The sequence below is a fragment of the Rhipicephalus microplus genome, chromosome 1 (assembly GCF_043290135.1).
Source record: "Rhipicephalus microplus isolate Deutch F79 chromosome 1, USDA_Rmic, whole genome shotgun sequence".
NCBI classification, from domain to species: domain Eukaryota; kingdom Metazoa; phylum Arthropoda; class Arachnida; order Ixodida; family Ixodidae; genus Rhipicephalus; species Rhipicephalus microplus.
The window spans coordinates 130,510,006-130,531,270 of record NC_134700.1 but is presented as its reverse complement, the minus strand read 5'-3'; positions in this window follow the sequence as shown (position 1 = coordinate 130,531,270).

Genomic DNA, 21,265 nt, shown 5'->3' with positions numbered 1-21,265 from the left:
CCAGAACTTTTGTCTTCTTCTTCTTTTTTTTCTTTTTTTATAGTTGGTACTTATTATAGATACTGGTGGATGAAAGGGAATATAAATGGGCAAATGCAAAGGCACTCCTGTAGCGTAGCCGGGATTGTTCGCCTTCAACAGCGCTTATGCTTCACTTAATCAAAGTCTGGCAATAGAAAACATACTAGCCCCATATTTTAACCAAGCAGAGATACAAAGGTATATAGAAAGACAACGGGAAAAAAAGTAATACGACGCAACTTTACATAATTATTTCGCAAAACGAAAGGGATCCCGTCACGTGGTTAGGGTAGGTGAGATTATTTCCTTAGCTGACGTAGCCTGACATCACATTACAGTGGCTTGAACGTAAGCAGACGGTAACCGGGACAACTAATATACTGTATCTCGTTTCACAAACTACATAAATATTTAGTCTTGTCGATTATTACAGGAATGTGATGTGGGGGGCAACCTATCGTCACCTTTCATTCTGATTCATATCAGTGTATTCGCGCCTTGTTCACTCTAATAACGAACTATTTCAATATCAGAGGCCTCTTGACGTCGATTTTTGCACGGATTTTCTTATGACTGCTTTGAGAAATGGAGTAACGTGCATCTACCAAAAAAAGAAGACCATTCCGTTTTTTTGTCATCTGATCGATAGTGAGTCGCCAGATGTTTGTTCTTATTTTTACGAAGTTTTACATCACACTCCAGGCAATTCCAATAATTCTTTTTATTTTAAAGTTTGTGTATATTGTAAAGGTATCGCGGGCTGTGTCTCGGGTAATGATTCCGTGTCTCATTCCATGCCAAGGGGAAGTTTTGTAGCTGTCAATACATCGACGCATGAGGGACATTGTGGAGCACTTCGCTCTAATCATCTTTCATGTTCAGTTGTGTACTGATTCAGGTGAGCCAAATAACTGGGTCACCACGGATCTGACAAACAACAACAAAAATAAACCTATTATGTTGGAACTGTTCGCAAGATCAAGTTCCAGCCAATCGCGGCACGAGCACCTAGTATTCAGACAGCGGGGCTGTTCAATAAAAGAACCCACTTCCGAGTTTCAAGTGCCTCGAATATGGCCCCGAATTCACAATGGGAGCACTGTCTGAAAGAGCCGCCTTGTTTCTCAGGCACGCGGCGTCACTCGTCGCGGCTGAACGAATGTCGTTCTTGTTTCCTCTCAGTGAAACAGGGATCGTTAGAGTCAGCGATACACGTTTACTCTAGTGATTTAAACTGCCGACGCAGGAACGAAAACACTTACAAGCGTACGCAGATCAAGCAAAACGACCTAAAGGCACTTACGCTGCCACGCAGGCTCACTTAACTTTCGAAACGAAAAGTGACAAATGACGGAATCCAACTCGCTGTAAGTGACACAGTAGCATTGAATTCGAGGAAGGAAAAAAAAAGCAGAGAAATACTCTCTGAGCGTTGTCCGCTACTCAAAATCGTTCAATTTCATGGTCGGCCGGCTATGCAAGCGAGCCTTTGTCACGCAACCTGTTTTCACGGCATGCGCATAGCCCGCGTTCTTAGCACCTGTACCCCATCGACGCGCAAGTTTCGCACCGTTCCGCTGGTGAGCACAAGGTCGTGGGGTTCGATTCTCGATATTGGCGGCCGGATGCGTTTTTCTGATGGCGGAGTGGAGAACTATCGCTTCACTGTAGTATTTAACAGCGCGAAAAAGGACAAGGACAATGCAGAAACACCAACAAGCGCTGACTTATAACTGAAATTTATTTCCGAAAAGCAACAAAACATAAAAAACACAAGTGAACAAACAAATTGAAAGGCACTGTTCGTGAACAATAAATATTAATAATAAAGTGACATGTCAGCCTAAATCACTTGCACATAAAGCTAACGTTTTTTGTTAAGGGTGAATGAGACGTTCTCGCAGTTATCGCTATGTCTTGCGATTTCTGTTGCCTCAATTATCTCCCACGTGAACTCAGAGCCACAACGTCCTACACTCGGCACACTTTTTAAATGCGGGTTTACACCGAGAAGGGTCACACGTGCTACAATGAAGGGCTAAGTGTCCGCTGAATATATTTAACTGTGTTCGCACAACCGGTCGTTAATGCATCTGTCGGTTTGTCAAATGTACTGTTGTCCACATGTGAGTGGGATGCTGTAGAACGCGCCCTCTACGCACTTCGTGCTTACATTCTGCGTACACACACTCGCAAACCTCATTGCTCTATATGAAAGGAGTCTGCTTAGGAAAATAAATTAGGCATATGCCATGCACACGCGAATCGATGTATGTTAAGCATACTGAGCGAAGGTGACGTGGTATATTTTTCCTATTGAGCGGAACGTTATGAAATGACATGAAAATTTATATAGATGTTATACGCACAGACATGTGTGTAGAACAGTCGCACATGTTTTATACAAGCAGTTAGGCCAAGTTACGTAACGATGTCCACAACAACGTGGGTATCGCCAACACCACAAGCGACAAGCTGGTATCAAGCGTTAGTGCTTGCGAGGATGGCGCCCCTGGCCTGTGCGACATACATCAAATTCAGTGGATTTGCTTAAATATACTACCGAAGTTAACCCGATGTGAAGCCGTTATCATAGGAGTATATATGTCATGTTTATAAAATAAATAGCGAACATTGCAACCGGTTCACAACCCACTTTCTATTTGGAAAGGGTTTTCTTCTCTAAGCAGTTTCGAGACATGGCCTCGCTTTGTGGTAGAATACTTAATTGATTGCCATGCAGTATGCTTGGGTTCGATTCCTGCTGGAACCATAACATATATTCCTTGCATTAATCAGCCCAGTGCTGCCGACGTCAGCTTTTCTTAACGCTCTCGCATCTAAATTAGTAGCAAAGTCTATTGTCTCCTTCCCTGAGTATATAAACTGTCAAGCACCTGTGGCACATGTGGCGCATACACGCCCGTGGTGTACGGGTGTGTGCAACACGTGTATGGAAAAATGGGTTTGATGACGTAGCCATGACATTTTAATGCTATTCGTGTCATAATAAGGAATTCACACTCGTCAGACTTTCTTGATTGATTGATTGATCGATCGATTTGTGGGGTTTAACGTCCCGAAACCACCATATGATTATGAGAGACGCCGTAGTGGAGGGCTCCGGAGATTTCGACCACCTGGAGTTCTCTAACGTGCACCCAAATCAGAGCACACCGGCCTACAACATTTCCGCCTCTATCGAAAATGCAGTCGCCAAAGCCGGGATTTGATCCCGCGACCTGCGGGTCAGCAACCAAGCACCTTAGCCACTAGACCACCGTGACGGGGCTCGTCAGACTTTATTGCCCTTTCATACCAACATTGGTGTACCCGAGTTAAGAAGGCGCTAATGAGAGCACCAATACGTAGGCGGATAGATAGATAGATAGATAGATAGATAGATAGATAGATAGATAGATAGATAGATAGATAGATAGATAGATAGATAGATATGAACGCTCCATGGGCTAGAGATTGCTTAGTAATGATTATATTTAAAAACTGCTCGTGCGCTGACACATGATTACAGGTTACGTATGCCATTGCGATATACCTAAATGGCACCGCAATTTTGCAATTTTCCAGTTGGTTTCAGGTTACCGTGAAACCAGAGAAAATATCACTGCTGATCGTACGGTGCATGAAGAGAATGATTTTCCGCTGCTAGCTCTAGGAGCGAGTTAAGCTCCAAGTTCACTCTCGGTTCACTGAATACGCTGTGCTATCAATTGTCCAAGTAAGCTCGTTTCTCGAAAGGTGCGCCGATCTCTCAGATTCATAATACTGGTTTCGGAATGCCACACATTTATTTGAAAAACTCGCCGATCTACGGGAACGACCATTTATGGGCTTCAGCTCTACTGTGTTTTTACAAAAAGCTTCCTCTAGAGAGTGCGATAAACAGAAAGCGCTACGTTACCACGTAAAGTGGCTGAAGAAAACATAGAGCACGCTCTTTTAATTCAAAAACAGCGCGTTGCTTCCCGTAAGAAAAATTTCTATGAGCTCATTCAGCCTCCTTCACTAGCTAAAATTTTGAGCACCTGCCCATCCACCTGCATCATGTTCATTGTGCTCTTGCAGCACCAAAAACGCCCTGCTGTACGATATTTGTCGGTCGACGTGGCCGCTGTTTTTGCGGTGCTTTTCGCAGCCATTCTATAAGTTCGTGTTAGTGCACTCGAAACAGCAGGAGTACACCATTGGTGCGTTCAACGCCGAGGTGCTTGTCCGTTTGAAAGCAGGCCTACGCCGGCGAGGAGGTGTCACACGCCGACGCGGAAGGCAAATTGCATCACTGTGTCGTCACCGAATGGATTCACCGTACACGTCCCGATTCCCCGACCAAAGAGTTTCCTACAGAAACTGGAGGTCCTGAAGATCAGAACAGCCTAGCAGGGTCGTCTCCCACTTCCTCCCAGTTAAGCTCCCGGCGGACCATGAAGCTCACCTGGTCTGCCACTTTACGGAGTTTGGCAAATGTGGGTACTGACCGTCTGTGTTTATTAATAGAAAGCCCCAGTTCCCGGACTTCTTTTTGTTCAGGGATTGAACCAGTCTCCAGCGAGAGTTTATCTTTGGCCGCGCATTTGGGGAAGCGGCGTATTTGCACGAATTTGATTTGGATCGTGAGCTCTGAAGGCCGCACTGTTGGGCTTAGTGGTCGACTATGCTAGCGGCTTGTTGCACGTTTGTCTCAATATCTCCGAGTGCGCCCTGGTGGTAATATAATCAGCACACAACGTATGTTATATACCGGGGACATCAGCCAGCTAAGCTGACAGGTGCATCATGGCCATATTGATGAATAAAAGAGACAGCACTGCGCCTTGTGGTGTACCTCTAGTTAGTAAAGGGAAAGGGTCGTGTTCTTTGTCCTGTGTGCAATTGTAGTATTGCGTATTCTATAATAACTACCAAATGTATTCGAACGCTCTCAAGCTACAGACGGTTTGTGAAAGGTGTGTTAAAATTACCTCATAGGTTACGATGTCAATAACCCCTACAAGATCAAGGCGAGTGCGGCCTTGTCATTGTGAGGGCATTCGACAAGGTCTAGAATGTGCCGAATAACTTAAAGCAGAATGTTCTGCGCGGATCTGTACGGGCGAAACCCGTTCATCCAATCTGCGGAATTACGCCGATTTTTCACGAAATTCGGAAAGCGACAACCCAAAATCCTGTCCATCAGTTGCACATACGTAAATTGAGAGAAAACGGCCAATGTTTACCCGTTCTTACGACCTTTCCCGGTTTTGGTGTAAATGTGACCAGGCCAGTCTTCTATGGTATAAGGAGTCACACTTCCCGTGACAAAATTGAGTTCAAATAGGCTGACAGTGATTCGTAAGCCGGGTCGAGAAGGTTAGTTAACATTTTCACACTAATTTAGTACCGACCCGAAGCAAGGCCACGTTTAATTTTAGCCAGGGCCTTGCGCAGTTCGAAAACTAGCAATGGGCAATCCCGTTCCATGCACGTTCCCTGCACCTTGTTGGAGTACGCTGATCCGCGGGGGTCATGTGTGGAGCACAGATATTGGTACCTTAATTTGTGGGCCAGCTGAGTTGCATTGCCTTGAAAGCAATGAATTGCCCTTTGTAGGTGTTTCTGAGTTTCAGTTTGGGTGTGCGTTGGGTCTATGGGCGCACAAAATATGCTCCTACTATTCTTGCACGACATTAAGTGCGTTGCCGTGTTGCAATGTATTCAGCCAGCTGGCGTTCGCGAGTTGGACCGAATACTCGGCCGCCTTATGAGTGAACTCGACAATTCGAGCCTTAAGTTTCCGGTTATGCTTTTGTCGGCGTCATCGGTGAACAAGGCAATGCCGTCACTCCCAGAGGTATAGGAGGTGGTTGTCCACGTACAAGACTACCTCTGAAAGCTGCATTTCGGTTTCAGTGGAGCGAAGGTTCCTAACCAATTCGTAGTACGACGTGTACTACGAATTGCTCAAGTATTGCTAAGTATTGATGTTGCGGTGTTAAAATTTTGCCTAAACTTTGACCAGTCTGGGAACCATGCCTGAGATATGATATGTGCCAACTATTCGTTCCACACTGTTGTATTCAAGACGCAGTGGTTGCTACAAAGAGTTTTCTCGGTGTTGATCCACTTTGCGTACTGAATGTTGCGGGTAAAAGTCAAACCTGAACGCGTATCTCGTGTCACAAAGTTGCCTATCCGAGTTGGGTAGGCAGGGTCGGTGTGAAGAGTGAGGCCCCGCGTAGACGCAAGATCTGCCAGCTTGCACCCATGTTTCGCTTGCCGATGGTACCCCCCAACCCGACTGGGGATGTTAATGTCACCCACAATCGGGAGGGGGTCCTTACCCGCAACTCTTCGTGTGACTAAGAGATCTGAGAGTGCGACATTCGGCAGTTCATGAGAGCAGTATACGTTAATCCTCAACGACGATGAGGAGAGTGGCTCCCTATCTGGCACAGAAGTACAGGCGCAGGAGCTGAATTTGGAGCTACGGCCCTCTCAATTGTAATTCCTAGTACTGAGAATGGCGGGACGGCCGCCATGTAGAAGATCCTACAGGTCCAAATTGGCTTCCCCTACTCTAGTAACCCAGTGTAACTGTCGGGAACTGCGGTCTCCTACTAACCGGGCAAACATCTGGACGGACATTTCAATCTTTACGCTAATGCCCACAGTGGTGCACTTTAGGAGCCAGGAAAGGGTGCCACCTTGCAAAATCATACGACCTTCCAGCAGGAATCCTCGTCTTGTCTTTGCGTTCACAAAAACTAAACTGCCACAATGGCAGACCATCACATCCAGCGTGAATACTCCTGTGTAATGGTGACTCTCCTTCCCAGCCGCAAATCAGATCCATTACTACGGAGCGCATGCCTCGGCGTTTCTCTCACCAACGGATGGCCAGAGCAAACTATAGCTCAGGCCGACCTCTCTACCTTTCTGTAAATAAATTCTCTCTCTCTAGATGACCCTTTAAGTGAGTGCATACATCGAGTACCAGTGTTTATGCAGTGCTTAGAATGCCGTGTTTATAATGTTGCTTATTATTTGCTTGTCAATGAAATATTTGCGTAGAATTCCGCATATGCTGTGTCTAGGTGGACGTTAACTACTTCCGCTACCATAACGGCTAAATTGTGATTTTTCGAAGTTAGTCATATAGATGTAGATGTGCCAGCAGGTGCCCATGTGGGTCGATCCGTGTTAAACGAAGTTATACACAAAAACACATCTTGCAAGCTCTCTTACAACAATGTGCAATAAATAAGCAACTATACCCCTGTGATGACATGGTTCACCTCTGTGTTATGCTGATTCCTAAAACGTCGGGACCAATTATGTTATTTCGTTTTTTTATTGTTTTCATGTATGCGCAACATTCGTTTTCGCGATGATGGCAGTTGCATTTTTAGTGGGGGAAAATTAAGAGACAATGCTCAAGTTTTTACTGCCTGGTGTTTGAAAGTCTGACGCTTCTGCTCATACGGCAATGACTTCACTTACCTGTCGTGCATATTTTAACCAGTTACTAGTTATTGGGCAGTTTCATTATACGTGCTCGTAGTGACTACTTGACCTATACAGCTTGCGAAGCGTGAAGTTCTGCTACCATACTTTTTTAAACTTCCCTTCAGCACTGGGAAGACTACAAGGCGCGTCCGTCAATAAGAATTAGCCCCTCCACTTGTATATTCATCCGCTCACTGTGTTCACGGGAAGAACAAAAGAAAAAGTTATAGCAGCCGTAGCCCCTTCATTCACGAATTGTGGTGCCATTGTGAGAAACGTTTCAAATTCGCATGGCATAATTCCAAGGCACACAGTAGTGCATTCTATGAAAATGAATGTGTTGCTTTGTGTAAGTGTCATGCATTAAAGTTGATTATTGTTCTACTAGTTACATAAATTGTCATACTGTCCTTATACCAATCAGCTTGCGTACTTGCATAAAAGAAATGTATTGTTAGGCCCAAAATGCATGCACAGTTTGAATTTTTGTTGTATTAGTTTTGAGGGAGAAAAAAAATACTTTTCACGTTGGCCCTGGACCGTGGCACGTCGAATGACCGTCGAACATGGAAGCGTTTCCAGCAAAGTTATGCACTGAAGCGACACAGAGCAAAATAACCCTAATTGACCATTGGTTGTCCACTCAAGAAGCCTGCATAAATGTGCACACTGAGTTTCAAGCCATTTGAAGAAACGGGCAGCATGTGATGCAGCCTTGCAGTTCGCGCCCCCAAATGTGGACGCCGTCACTGAAAGGGACAGAGTAATGTGAAATTTTTTGCTAAGTATGCTTCTCTAGATATGTTTTAGAGGGTAGATATGTTTAAGCCTAACCTCGTCCTGGGTAGGCCGTATCCGGTAGTATCAGACAAACAGACAGACCGACGAATGGATGGACTGATGCGCGAACGGACGGATGGGTGCACTGACAGACAGACGGACGGAGAGACATACATGCGGACGGACGGACGGACGGACGGATGGACGGACAGACAGACAGACAGACAGACAGACAGACAGACAGACGGACGGATGGACAAATGGATGGATGGAAGGACGAACAGAGACACAGACAGACGCTTCGCCCCATTCATCGTCGTTCACTCCATAGATATGTGCTGTGATATTTTTTTTGTATTTTTAGGTCTATGGTTTCCTACGCAACGACAACACAATACTGGAGTCTTACCAAAAAGGTATCCAACTGGTGCTCCTGTGAATAAGAAAGACGGAAACAGATTTATTCACGAAATAGGCGTCAGTTTCGGTTTTACACTTGAGAAAACTCAAGGCACTTCATGCCGCCAGTAGCACTATTATTGTACTTGGAAATGTTTGTTTCAATTCTGAAGCCTTGGCTACATAACGAATAGGCTGTCGCAATAAATTGCTTTTGAATACTGAGAAGTGCAGGTAATAAAACAATTTTTTTTCGTTGAGAAGAAAGTATTCGATGGTGTTTGAGTTGAAGTTACGAAGGCTTCTTTCAACTCATCAAATGAGACTTTGCCATTTCATTGTGCAGCTAGAAGACTGCACCATGCGTGAGCATGCACTGAATACCGTGAAGCCATGCGAAGTGAATAATGCACAGTATGTCATGCGAGGATCATTGTAACAGGCCAGTGTTGTCATTTTGCGGTGCCTTCTTTTAACGTATTGCGCCTGAATATCCTACAACCAGACCGCTACCAAGCTTACAAATGAAAGAAGTTGTAGGTTATCGAAGCCGCTTTTTTTTTTCGGCGCTTCATAGGACAGAGGGCCGCATAAGGCACCGAGTAGCAACACCGTTTCTCTGTGTTCCCTGTTGTGTACCGTCCAATAACGTGCCGGCAAAACCACGTTAAATAATGAAACAGCCAACAAGCCCACTTGAAGTTTATTAACTGACATAACATAGACATTCGCAAGCGCAACATGGGAAGTCTTGCCGCCTTAGGTACGCTACGCAAGGGGCAAAGTATTTCACTTATTTTTTTTATTACGCAGCAACGTTGCATATAGACGGTTTCAACGTTGCAAGCGTTGTGCCCCCCCCTCCCCCCCCCCCAAAAAAAAAAAAAAACTTCCGGTCACATTATTTGCCAGCTCCTAAGCTTGAGACTGAAATGGCGGTTTCAATTTCTTTTCAAACCTAAGGAAATCCTTTTTTTCGTTTTTCACAAAAAAGAAACGTGCGAGCTTCAAGTACAAGTGAATGTTTTATAATTTTTATGTAGCTCAAAAGAACATTAATTTGAATATATTTTGCCAAATAAGAGAAGGAAACTGTAGAAAATTAGTGGACTTGTTTATAAAGCTCTTCTGGCCCTCCTATGCTATTAAAGCACATCAGTGGACAAAACCAGAAGTCATCAAGGGGCTGGGCTTGTAAATCTTCAAAGGGTCTATAAGACGGGCAGCCATCAAAACCTCGATTTTATGCAGCAGTGCCGCACCAAGAGCCTATGAATCCAACACGTGAGAACTCGCCTGTTTTTCTCTTTTTGCTCCAACTGTAAGTCATGCAGCCACAACAGCAAGTACAAACAAAATTATAGGTAACTATTTGGACCATTCACCAAATATTCGATCATCTTGAGAGTTGTTTTAGCTAGGGGTATCTGTGCACGCGTACAGTAGATGCATCACTGGGAGTGTTTGCTTGCGGCACTCACGTGAAGGAGGCAGGGGAGAAAAAGAGGCTATATATATATATATATATATATATATATATATATATATATATATATATATATATATATATATATATATATATATATATATATATATATATATATATATATATATATATATATATGTATATATATATATATACATAATTTGGTCTAATATCTTCCCTTATACTTTCCTTGGCATTACTGTCTGTTAGATCTCATAATTATTGTGTAAAAATACGGAAAAACGAGCCCTTAGGTATACACTTCTTTCATTATTCATAAACGAGAGGGTCTCGTACTAGCAGACTTAGTGCCTTTAGGTTGTATATGAGTGACTATTGGTCAGCTGTCCACTCGTAACAAGTTCACGTGCTACGTGACGCCAAACAAGCTCAAAAAAGAAGAGTGTGCCGCACTCGCCGCCATGGCAACTCCTGGCGCTGACTGACACTCCCACGTTTAATCCACATATAAACCTTATAAAGTGGCTGGGGGGATAGCTGCCGTAGTAGCTCAGTGGTGGAGCATCGAACGCGTCATTCGAAGGCCGCAGGTTCGGACCCTGCCCACGGCAAGTAACCTTTTCACCCACTTTTCTTCATATTTACATTACAATTTGGTCTAATATCTTCCCCTATACTTTCGTTGGCATTATTGTCTGTTAGATCTCATTAATATTGTGTAAGAACACGGAAAAACGGGCCCTTAGGTATACACTTCTTTCCTTATATATATATATATATATATATATATATATATATATATATATATATATATATATATATATATATATATATATATATATATATATATATATATATATATATATATATATATATATATATATATATATATATATATATATACGGAAGCAAAAAGGCACGACTAACGAGGAAACACTTTTATTAATCACATACGTTTCGGCTGGTGGGCCAGCCTTCGTCAGTGTGACATGTAATGCAGCTTTCGTAGCCATTATATACACTTCTAAAATGTTTTGGGACATGCGCAATAGCAATGGGAAGTGATTCGACATGATTATACAAAACGGCAAAATACATTTAGTGTGAAGATGCAATTCGTAAAGCAACATTGACACAGTGGTCACCTCTTATCGTTATAGCGACATCAGTACAAGTGAAAGAGATTTTAACTATAAATAAGGCGCATGGTGTGGAAAGCAATATGATAACCATGCGTGCAGATTGAAGCACATGAACGAGCGGTGTACATACTAAAAATAAACAGGTAAACTGAGTTTGTTAAGCTGGGAACAAGGATGGTTCTGCCGAAAACAAAAATAAGAAGTAAAATAACAGAAATTGAACTAGAAATCTCGGAAGAGTATGAGACACCTTAAGTGGTGCAAGGTAGATTAGCGAGTGTGCCTGCGTGTTCGTTTATTCTAGATTTTAGTGTACCGAACTTGTAGATTAGAAACGACTCGCGCATTTCCCGCTCATGATGTGAGCGGAAACCTGATTCCAGTACCGTTGCTTTAATATTGTCGAAAGAATGACCAGGTATTGCTAGATGTTTCGATAGAGGCAGATTTGGAAGGGTTTTGACATGCGACTTATGATTATTAAACCGAGTTCTAAACGGTGTTTCTGTATGGCCAATATATTGTAGATTACAGATATCGCATTCGAGCATGTATACTACGTTGGAACTGTCACAATTTAGATTGCCCCTGATTGTTAACTGAAAGCCAGTAGATGAACTGGTGACAGTTTGCGTAGTTACCATGTGCGCACACACCCTGCACCGCGACTTCCCACAAGGAGCGCAGCCATTTTGTTTACGGGCAGCGAGCTTAGACGATGAAAGAATATCACGGAGGTTACGTGCACGTCTGTACACCACTATCGGTGGCTCTGCGAATACATTTTTAAGGCGCTTGCTTTGAGTTAATATGTTATGGTGTCGCTTCAAAATCGCGGTGACGTTTGGAGCTGACGTTGAATGGGTGAGCACAAGGTTAACCTGGGATGTACACAACGCCTTGGGGTCAGCATTTAGCAGGTCATTTCGGTTTAGTTTGTCAGCGCGCTTTATGGCGTCATCAATTATTCCCCGTGGATATTTACGTTGAATGAGCGAACGTTTCAGATCCTGGCAATTCGAAAGGAAATCTTCGTGGCTGGAACATATTCTTTTAAACCTATGAGCTTGGCTGTACGGTATCCCTGTTTTGCAATGTCGGACGTGACTGCTATGGAAATGGAGGAGTTGATGCCTATCAGTCGGTTTGCGAAAGAGATTTGTGGAGAGCCGTCCTTCGCTAGCTGTGACGGTAACGTCAAGAAAGTTTATTGTAGTTGATGAGTAATTATGGGTGAAAGTAATGGCGGGGTGGGCATTGTTGAAATTTCTAATGAAGCTTAAGAGACTTGCTTCGCCATGTGGCCAAATCATGAAGATGTCATCGATGAAGCGTTTGTAGAAGCATGGCTTCAAAGGTGAACTTTCCAAGAAGTTAGTTTCCAACAGGCCCATGAAGATATTTGCGTAGTTAGGACCTACTCTAGTGCCCATAGATGTCCCGTTTGTTTGAACGTAGTGCAAGTTATTAAATTCGAAGTTGTTTAGTTCTAAGATGAGCTTCATGAGAGTACCAATGGTAACACCATCAACTGGCTTGTCAAAGCAACAATCATCGTAAGCCTTGATGAGAGCGCAAATGCCATCGTTGTGTGGAATGTTTGTGTACAAGGACGAGATGTCAAGTGTTACCAGAAAGCTATCGTCGGGAACACCTATGTCTAAAATGTCTTTCAAGAAATGATTTGTGTCCTTTATAAATGACGAGAAAGTAGGTGGGATTCTGTTTATTAGGCTATCGACAAACCTGGATAAGTATTCAGTTACTGTTCCTATGCCAGAGATTATAGGGCGTCCGGGGTTATTTTCTTTATGTATCTTGGGCAGAAGATAAAATCTACCTGCAACAGGGCTGAGTGGGACGAGTGACCGGGCTATCGTTTTATCGATCTTTTCATTTTTTACAAGTAGTGCGAGTGCGTCCTGCAATTCGACCTTGTAGTTGTTTGTAGGATCGGTAGGGAGTGGTCTGTAGAAGTTTCGATCTGAGAGCTGCCTCTCAGCTTCACTTATATAGTCACATTGATTAAGAATGACAATAGCACCACCTTTGTCTGCCGGCTTGATTATGATGTCGGGGTTATTTGCTAGCTCTTCGAGTGCCCTTTTTTCATTTGTTGATAGGTTATGTCGATGGGGAGCACGAGTTTTGTAAGAATCTATGACATCTTGTTGTACAGCCTTAATATATAGGTCTAAGCACCTATCACGTTGCGGTGGTGGGGTCCAGTGTCTCTGCTGAGGCAGTAGCAGCCCGCTTCTGTGGTCACTAGAGTGATCGTAAAAATATTCTCTAAGGCGCATATTTCGGGCGAAGTTGTGAAGGTCCTTAATGAGCTGAAACTCATTAAACCCACCGTTTGCTGGACAAAAACTAAGGCCCTTCGATAAACAACCTATCTGCGCGACTGAAAGCTTTGCTGAAGAAAGATTGATTACATTGTCTGGCAATGCTATTTTATCGGCTGGATTTGCTCGAATATCATGGCTTGAGGAGGGGAGCATGTTGTCACGCATGTATTTCTTTTGTTTCATTGCACTTAGTTTCGCAACCTTATTTTGCTGGTAAGCTACCAATTGATCAGACTCCGTTGAAGATATCTGCGCAAGCAGAATCTTTTCTTTCTGAAACAGTTGTTTAGCGCGTGATTTGTTATGGTCTATAACAATACGCGTCAAATTTAGCGAAGCACTTTGTAAAACTTGTTGCCATCTCGCCTTGTGGTGAGAAGACAGCTCGGAAGTAGCTGCGTTTAGTCGCAGTTGTAACCCTTTGGGCACTTTGAACGAAGTTAGGTATGTTGATAACGTGGACGCATGGAGCTCAGCGCGAATCTTTTTGTCGACTAGTTTTCTAGCTTGCAAAAATGTCTCAGGTACAAAAGGTAGCTTTACCAGTCAAAGGTGCAGGAAGTCACTTGGACACTGTGCCCCGGTCAGCATTTCTCCTCGATGGGTAGCGACGGCCAAGGTTCGGAGAAGTCTGCGTCGCACATTCGTTGACGACATAAGAAGCGTTCCGGGGGGAGCACATAACGTCGGCATCACGTGAAGCGTTTATCAGTGGGGACTGGCTTGTAGAAATGTCCAATGTCCGCGTCGGGTACTGCGAAGTCTCACTGGACGTGAAGTCGCGCCATGGTGAGGATGCGATTCTCGTCCCACTCAGCCCTGTTGCAGGTAGATTTTATCTTCTGCCCAAGATACATAAAGAAAATAACCCCGGACGCCCTATAATCTCTGGCATAGGAACAGTAACTGAATACTTATCCAGGTTTGTCGATAGCCTAATAAACAGAATCCCACCTACTTTCTCGTCATTTATAAAGGACACAAATCATTTCTTGAAAGACATTTTAGACATAGGTGTTCCCGACGATAGCTTTCTGGTAACACTTGACGTCTCGTCCTTGTACACAAACATTCCACACAACGATGGCATTTGCGCTCTCATCAAGGCTTACGATGATTGTTGCTTTGACAAGCCAGTTGATGGTGAAACCATTGGTACTCTCATGAAGCTCATCTTAGAACTAAACAACTTCGAATTTAATAACTTGCACTACGTTCAAACAAACGGGACATCTATGGGCACTAGAGTAGGTCCTAACTACGCAAATATCTTCATGGGCCTGTTGGAAACTAACTTCTTGGAAAGTTCACCTTTGAAGCCATGCTTCTACAAACGCTTCATCGATGACATCTTCATGATTTGGCCACATGGCGAAGCGAGTCTCTTAAGCTTCATTAGAAATTTCAACAATGCCCACCCCGCCATTACTTTCACCCATAATTACTCATCAACTACAATAAACTTTCTTGACGTTACCGTCACAGCTAGCGAAGGACGGCTCTCCACAAATCTCTTTCGCAAACCGACTGATAGGCATCAACTCCTCCATTTCCATAGCAGTCACGTCCGACATTGCAAAACAGGGATACCGTACAGCCAAGCTCATAGGTTTAAAAGAATATGTTCCAGCCACGAAGATTTCCTTTCGAATTGCCAGGATCTGAAACGTTCGCTCATTCAACGTAAATATCCACGGGGAATAATTGATGACGCCATAAAGCGCGCTGACAAACTAAACCGAAATGACCTGCTAAATGCTGACCCCAAGGCGTTGTGTACATCCCAGGTTAACCTTGTGCTCACCCATTCAACGTCAGCTCCAAACGTCACCGCGATTTTGAAGCGACACCATAACATATTAACTCAAAGCAAGCGCCTTAAAAATGTATTCGCAGAGCCACCGAGAGTGGTGTACAGACGTGCACGTAACCTCCGTGATATTCTTTCATCGTCTAAGCTCGCTGCCCGTAAACAAAATGGCTGCGCTCCTTGTGGGAAGTCGCGGTGCAGGGTGTGTGCGCACATGGTAACTACGCAAACTGTCACCAGTTCATCTACTGGCTTTCAGTTAACAATCAGGGGCAATCTAAATTGTGACAGTTCCAACGTAGTATACATGCTCGAATGCGATATCTGTAATCTACAATATATTGGCCATACAGAAACACCGTTTAGAACTCGGTTTAATAATCATAAGTCGCATGTCAAAACCCTTCCAAATCTGCCTCTATCGAAACATCTAGCAATACCTGGTCATTCTTTCGACAATATTAAAGCAACGGTACTGGAATCAGGTTTCCGCTCACATCATGAGCGGGAAATGCGCGAGTCGTTTCTAATCTACAAGTTCGGTACACTAAAATCTGGAATAAACGAACACGCAGGCACACTCGCTAATCTACCTTGCACCACTTAAGGTGTCTCATACTCTTCCGAGATTTCTAGTTCAATTTCTGTTATTTTACTTCTTATTTTTGTTTTCGGCAGAACCATCCTTGTTCCCAGCTTAACAAACTCAGTTTACCTGTTTATTTTTAGTATGTACACCGCTCGTTCATGTGCTTCAATCTGCACGCATGGTTATCATATTGCTTTCCACACCATGCGCCTTATTTATAGTTAAAATCTCTTTCACTTGTACTGATGTCGCTATAACGATAAGAGGTGACCACTGTGTCAATGTTGCTTTACGAATTGCATCTTCACACTAAATGTATTTTGCCGTTTTGTATAATCATGTCGAATCACTTCCCATTGCTATTGCGCATGTCCCAAAACATTTTAGAAGTGTATATAATGGCTACGAAAGCTGCATTACATGTCACACTGACGAAGGCTGGCCCACCAGCCGAAACGTATGTGATTAATAAAAGTGTTTCCTCGTTAGTCGTGCCTTTTTGCTTCCGTTGTTACTACGGAGCCAGTGCGCTTCCTTCCTCGCAACGTCTATATATATATATATATATATATATATATATATATATATATATATATATATATATATATATATATATATATATATATATATATATATATATATATATATATATATGTGTGTGTGTGTGTGTGTGTGTGTGTGTGTGTGTGTGTGTGTGTGTGTGTGTGTGTGTGTGTTCAGTATTCAGGCCCACAGGCACACTGACGGGCAGTGAGCTGACCCCTTATTAGTAAGCACCATCGTGGAGCTTTCACCGAGAAAGATACATACTCACTATATCGGTGTCGTAGTAAACGTCTTCTCTGTCACATTTGTCTTTTCTCTCCGGCAACTGCGTAAAGGGGAGCGAGCGAAAAAAAAAACACTGCGTAACACATCAACGGCAACACTGCTGTATGTTAGCAAACTTACGTTGTTTGTTTCAAATAATGACAGCATTCTTTAGTAGACCTGTTGCTCGAGGCGTTCAGGTATCAGATTTGTGGTAAAAATATCTGCTACCATTTCACACTGTCCTTCAGCTGAGTCTTCTCACGCTATATTTTCCATAAATACGATAAAGTATTTCTGAGTAATGGAAGACAAGAAAAAAAAGCGATTTCATAGTTTTTTATCGTCCCTTTATTCTTTTCCCATAAAACTCGAGCAACCGGGAACTTGTTTCTTCGCAATAATCAACAAGTTTGCATTCAAACGATGTATATTGAACACATTATGAACCAGTCATAGCACATAGAAATGGCTCAGCGTTATTTTCAAGGGGTATTTCTCTTCAACGTTTGATCAGCGTGGCGGTCATAGTGAGCGCGGCTGTCGTCAGTGGCGCAGAAAGAATCAGACGCGTAAATACGTTAGTGTGCTCAATGTATAAAAAATAAGGCATAATTCTTTAATATTTTTGCAAAAATTGTATAATGGTGCAATTAGAAGCATTAAAAATGAATATTTCTCTTTCCAAACGTTGTTTAATACGCATTATGAAAGAAGAGTGTTCCGGTAGTTGTACAGTAGAATTGATATTCAAATGTAACAGTAGAGCTCTTGGGTGCAGGTAGGACGACAGTAATCAGAGTAGACCAAAAAATGGCAATTTTACGACAAAATTTAATTGCGAAAAAATTCGGCAAATCCCACGTACCTAGGAATCGACGTTATGCGAAGCATGTGCAGGGAAGGGGACCATGTTGCAGTTTTCTTATTGAGTGACACCTCATAAAATGACGCTAAATTTACGGACAAACGTTACACTCGCAGACATATGTTGAAGAGTTGCAGATGTTTATATAAACAGTTCTTTGTACTTGTGTAACGATGCCAACTAGAACATGCGTATTAGCAACACCAGAAGCTGATCTGAAGCACTGATGCTCGCGGGGATGCTGGTGCTGGACACTTCTACATAAATAAACTTCAGCGCATGGCGACTAATCACAATTGACGTTAACACGACGTGATGGCTGTATCAAAGGAGTACATATGCAATGTTCATGAAATTGGGTTGGCAGCACTGCAACCACTATTGATGTTTCACGAAGATTAGCGCCCATTGAAAAGTAGTTCCGAGACCTCTCATTGCTTTGTGGTAAAATGCTTCACTGTCACGCAGAATGATTGGGTTTGATTCCAGCTGGGACTCTGACATTTATTCTTTGCATTTTTCGGGTCAACGCTACCGATGTCGGGTATTTCTTAACTCTCGCGCGTTAAAATTGCTCATGTGTGGTCTCGTCGTTCCTGGGTAGATACTAGGTGTCAGTCACCTGTGGCACATACCCGCATACCAGCGGCACATACCCGCTCGTGGGTATGTATCACTGTCTGGAGGGAAGTATTTGACGACGTACGCGAAGGGAATGGGACATCATGAATGTCTCGACCAGCGCCTCACCCTCCCATGCTAACTTTAGTTCATGCCAAGTTACGGGGGTTACCACGAGAGCACCCAAACGTAAGCAGTCAGATAGACAAATATATAGATAGATAGATCCGCCCAATGTCGCTGAAGTTCGCTGAGAAATGCTTCGCATTTCATACCCGATATATATACATGAAAAGTTTGTCACTTTCTTTTGCTTGGGAAAACATACCAGCTGGAAACACCACCTACTCGTGCTCATGAAGTTGTGCAATTCAACCGCCTAGCTCAAATGAGGAACCTACCCTGCAAGCAAGACTGCACATTAAGGATGTCCACTGGTATAGTCATCTTTTCTTTATCATCATTAGCACCCTAACCATTATTCTCAGACTATGTTTTTGTCGACTGCTGGACGAATCAGCTGTTTAGCGCGAGCTTATTGTCGCGAGCTTCATTTCGTATTCGAGAGTCCGATCATGAATATAGTGCCGAAGAGTAGTAAAAAGAAATAAAAGTGATATTTTTACTAAGCCCTATTTGACGTGCACATGCTCAAAAGTTTAGAACCGCTGTACTTACCTTGGGCAAACAGTATTCGTCTTTACCGGTAGCGTTGCATCTATCTGCAAATCAATAGGTGTGGTGCTGGTCGTTGTCCAAGCAGTGGGTTTATGCAAAGCTGAAGAAACTGGTCAGTGCTATAGTGATCACTCGTGTAATAAATGGTATGACAGAAATGCTAAAAACTACATCTATCTAACCGTATCACGAAGCCACGAGGAAACACAAAGTCTTATTAGAGAGAAAGCTTCTCGGTAAAAAAAAAGACTGGACCAGGTAGTGAAACCCTGGACGAACGCCTTTCTTCTTGGTGATTGCTTTACCATCCGAATTGACCACAAAAGTAGCCGAGCGCAGCGCAAGTGTGAGTACTACGTGTCCTAGCGAGGCCTTTAAACGAAAGTGTGTAGATGCATTGATAGTGTAACGGGGTTTATTTGCAGAGCAGAACGCAGAAGTCGAAGCAGTCAGCAGCGTCCGTCCAAGCGTAGCAAGCACGAGCTTATGCTGATGGCGATGCTCTTGAGGGGCCGAGAAATGCCGCTGAGGCCCTTCTTCTTCACTACAATCGCCCTCCGCAGAAACAGGCGCCATCCTGGTGGATTAGGGAGAAGAAACGGCTAATGGGTCATAGTATAGCTTGATGCGAGAGACGTGGACAGTGTCGCGGCTGCGGTAGTGTAGGTCTGTGGATGGGATGATGGGCTCCACGACATAGTTGACGACTGACGTTTGCTCTACAACGCGATATGGCCCGAGGTACTTGGGAAGAAGTTTTGCGAAGCGGCCAGGTGCAGTAGCAGGTGCCCAAAGCCATACCAATGAACCAGGTGGAAAGTTTGGAGCCCAACGGTCTCCAGGCTGGTGGGATTGCTGCTGCCACTGGTCCTCGGTAGAAAAAGGGCAGGCAAGCTGGCGCCATTCTTCAGCATGTCGGGCAGCTTCGGACAGAGTTGTACTTTCGGACTCATCAGGTTTATATGGAAGCATAGCGCCTACTGTATTGAAAGGTTCTCGTCCGCACAGAAGAAAGTACGGCGAAAACCTTGTAGTAGCTTGTACGGCAGTATTATATGTGTAGGTGACGAACGGGAGAACTTGGTCCCAATTTGATTCATCAGAGGCGACGTACATCGACAGCATATTGCCAAGAGTAAGGTTGAAGTGCTTCGTCATGCCATACGTTTCAGGGTGGTAAGCTGTACTTGTGCGGTGCACAATTCGGAATTTGTTGAGTTATGCCTTCAATGCGTCAGAAAGGAAGGCATGGCCTCTGTCACTTACCCCCGAATGCAGAGATGTTACTTGACTCGCACTTGACTCGTTCTTGACTCAAGACAGTCTTGCCGGTCGCCATAAATCGTTCTCGAACTTGCGGTTGACTTGAAGGCGACTTGGCTCGGTCGAAGTCAGGACAAGTTTCAAGTCAGCTGCGGCGCTTGCTTGAAAGCGACTTCACGCGTTATTCTAACATGGCCACTTCTCGAATGGACGTCGCGTGAAAGGTGGCCGCTTTTGAGTTTGCTTGCCTCGCCATAAGCGTAGCATTTTTTGAGGCGCACTGCCTGCCGAAGATTTTTGGAACCGCTTTACGTGACCAAGGAAATCCGATGGAGTTGTACGACGAGCAACAATTCCACGCTAGGTACAGATTCATGAAGAACGCCGTGGGGCAGCTGCTCGTTATGTTGCTGCTCCGTGAAAGTGGGGACAACCGAAGACAGCCCGTGCATCCAGTGTTACAGCTACTGATGGCTCTCAGGTTTTACAGCGCTGGCACATTCCAACCAGTCACCGGAAATTTCGTCCGCATTCCGTAGTCGACAGTGTGCCGTGCAGTCGGAAAAGTTACGCTACTCATCGCGAAGCACCTGTACGCGATGCTGGCGCGCTTTCCGCAGCCGGCGGACTGTTATGAAGTGGCTGAGTTCCCTTGCGTTACAGGTTGTGTCGACTACACACACGTGCGTATTAATAGCCCCGGTGTTGACAACGCTGAAGTGTTCCGTAACCGCAAAGGCTATTTCTGTTTTTCTATAACACGACGACACTTTCCGTCTCTTTCGGTAAAAAAAATTGACTCGGTGCTGTGTCCGTGTGCCTCGTCTATCCTTTCGTCCCGTCTAGGGCGCTGTTTCTCGCTCAGAAAGGCATCGCTTGTAGCACAACGCCACGTAAAATTACACACACACAAAAAAAGAGGTGCCCCTATCACGGGTTTTTTTATCCGCGTCACCATCATGCAGCGATACATTGCTGCACCC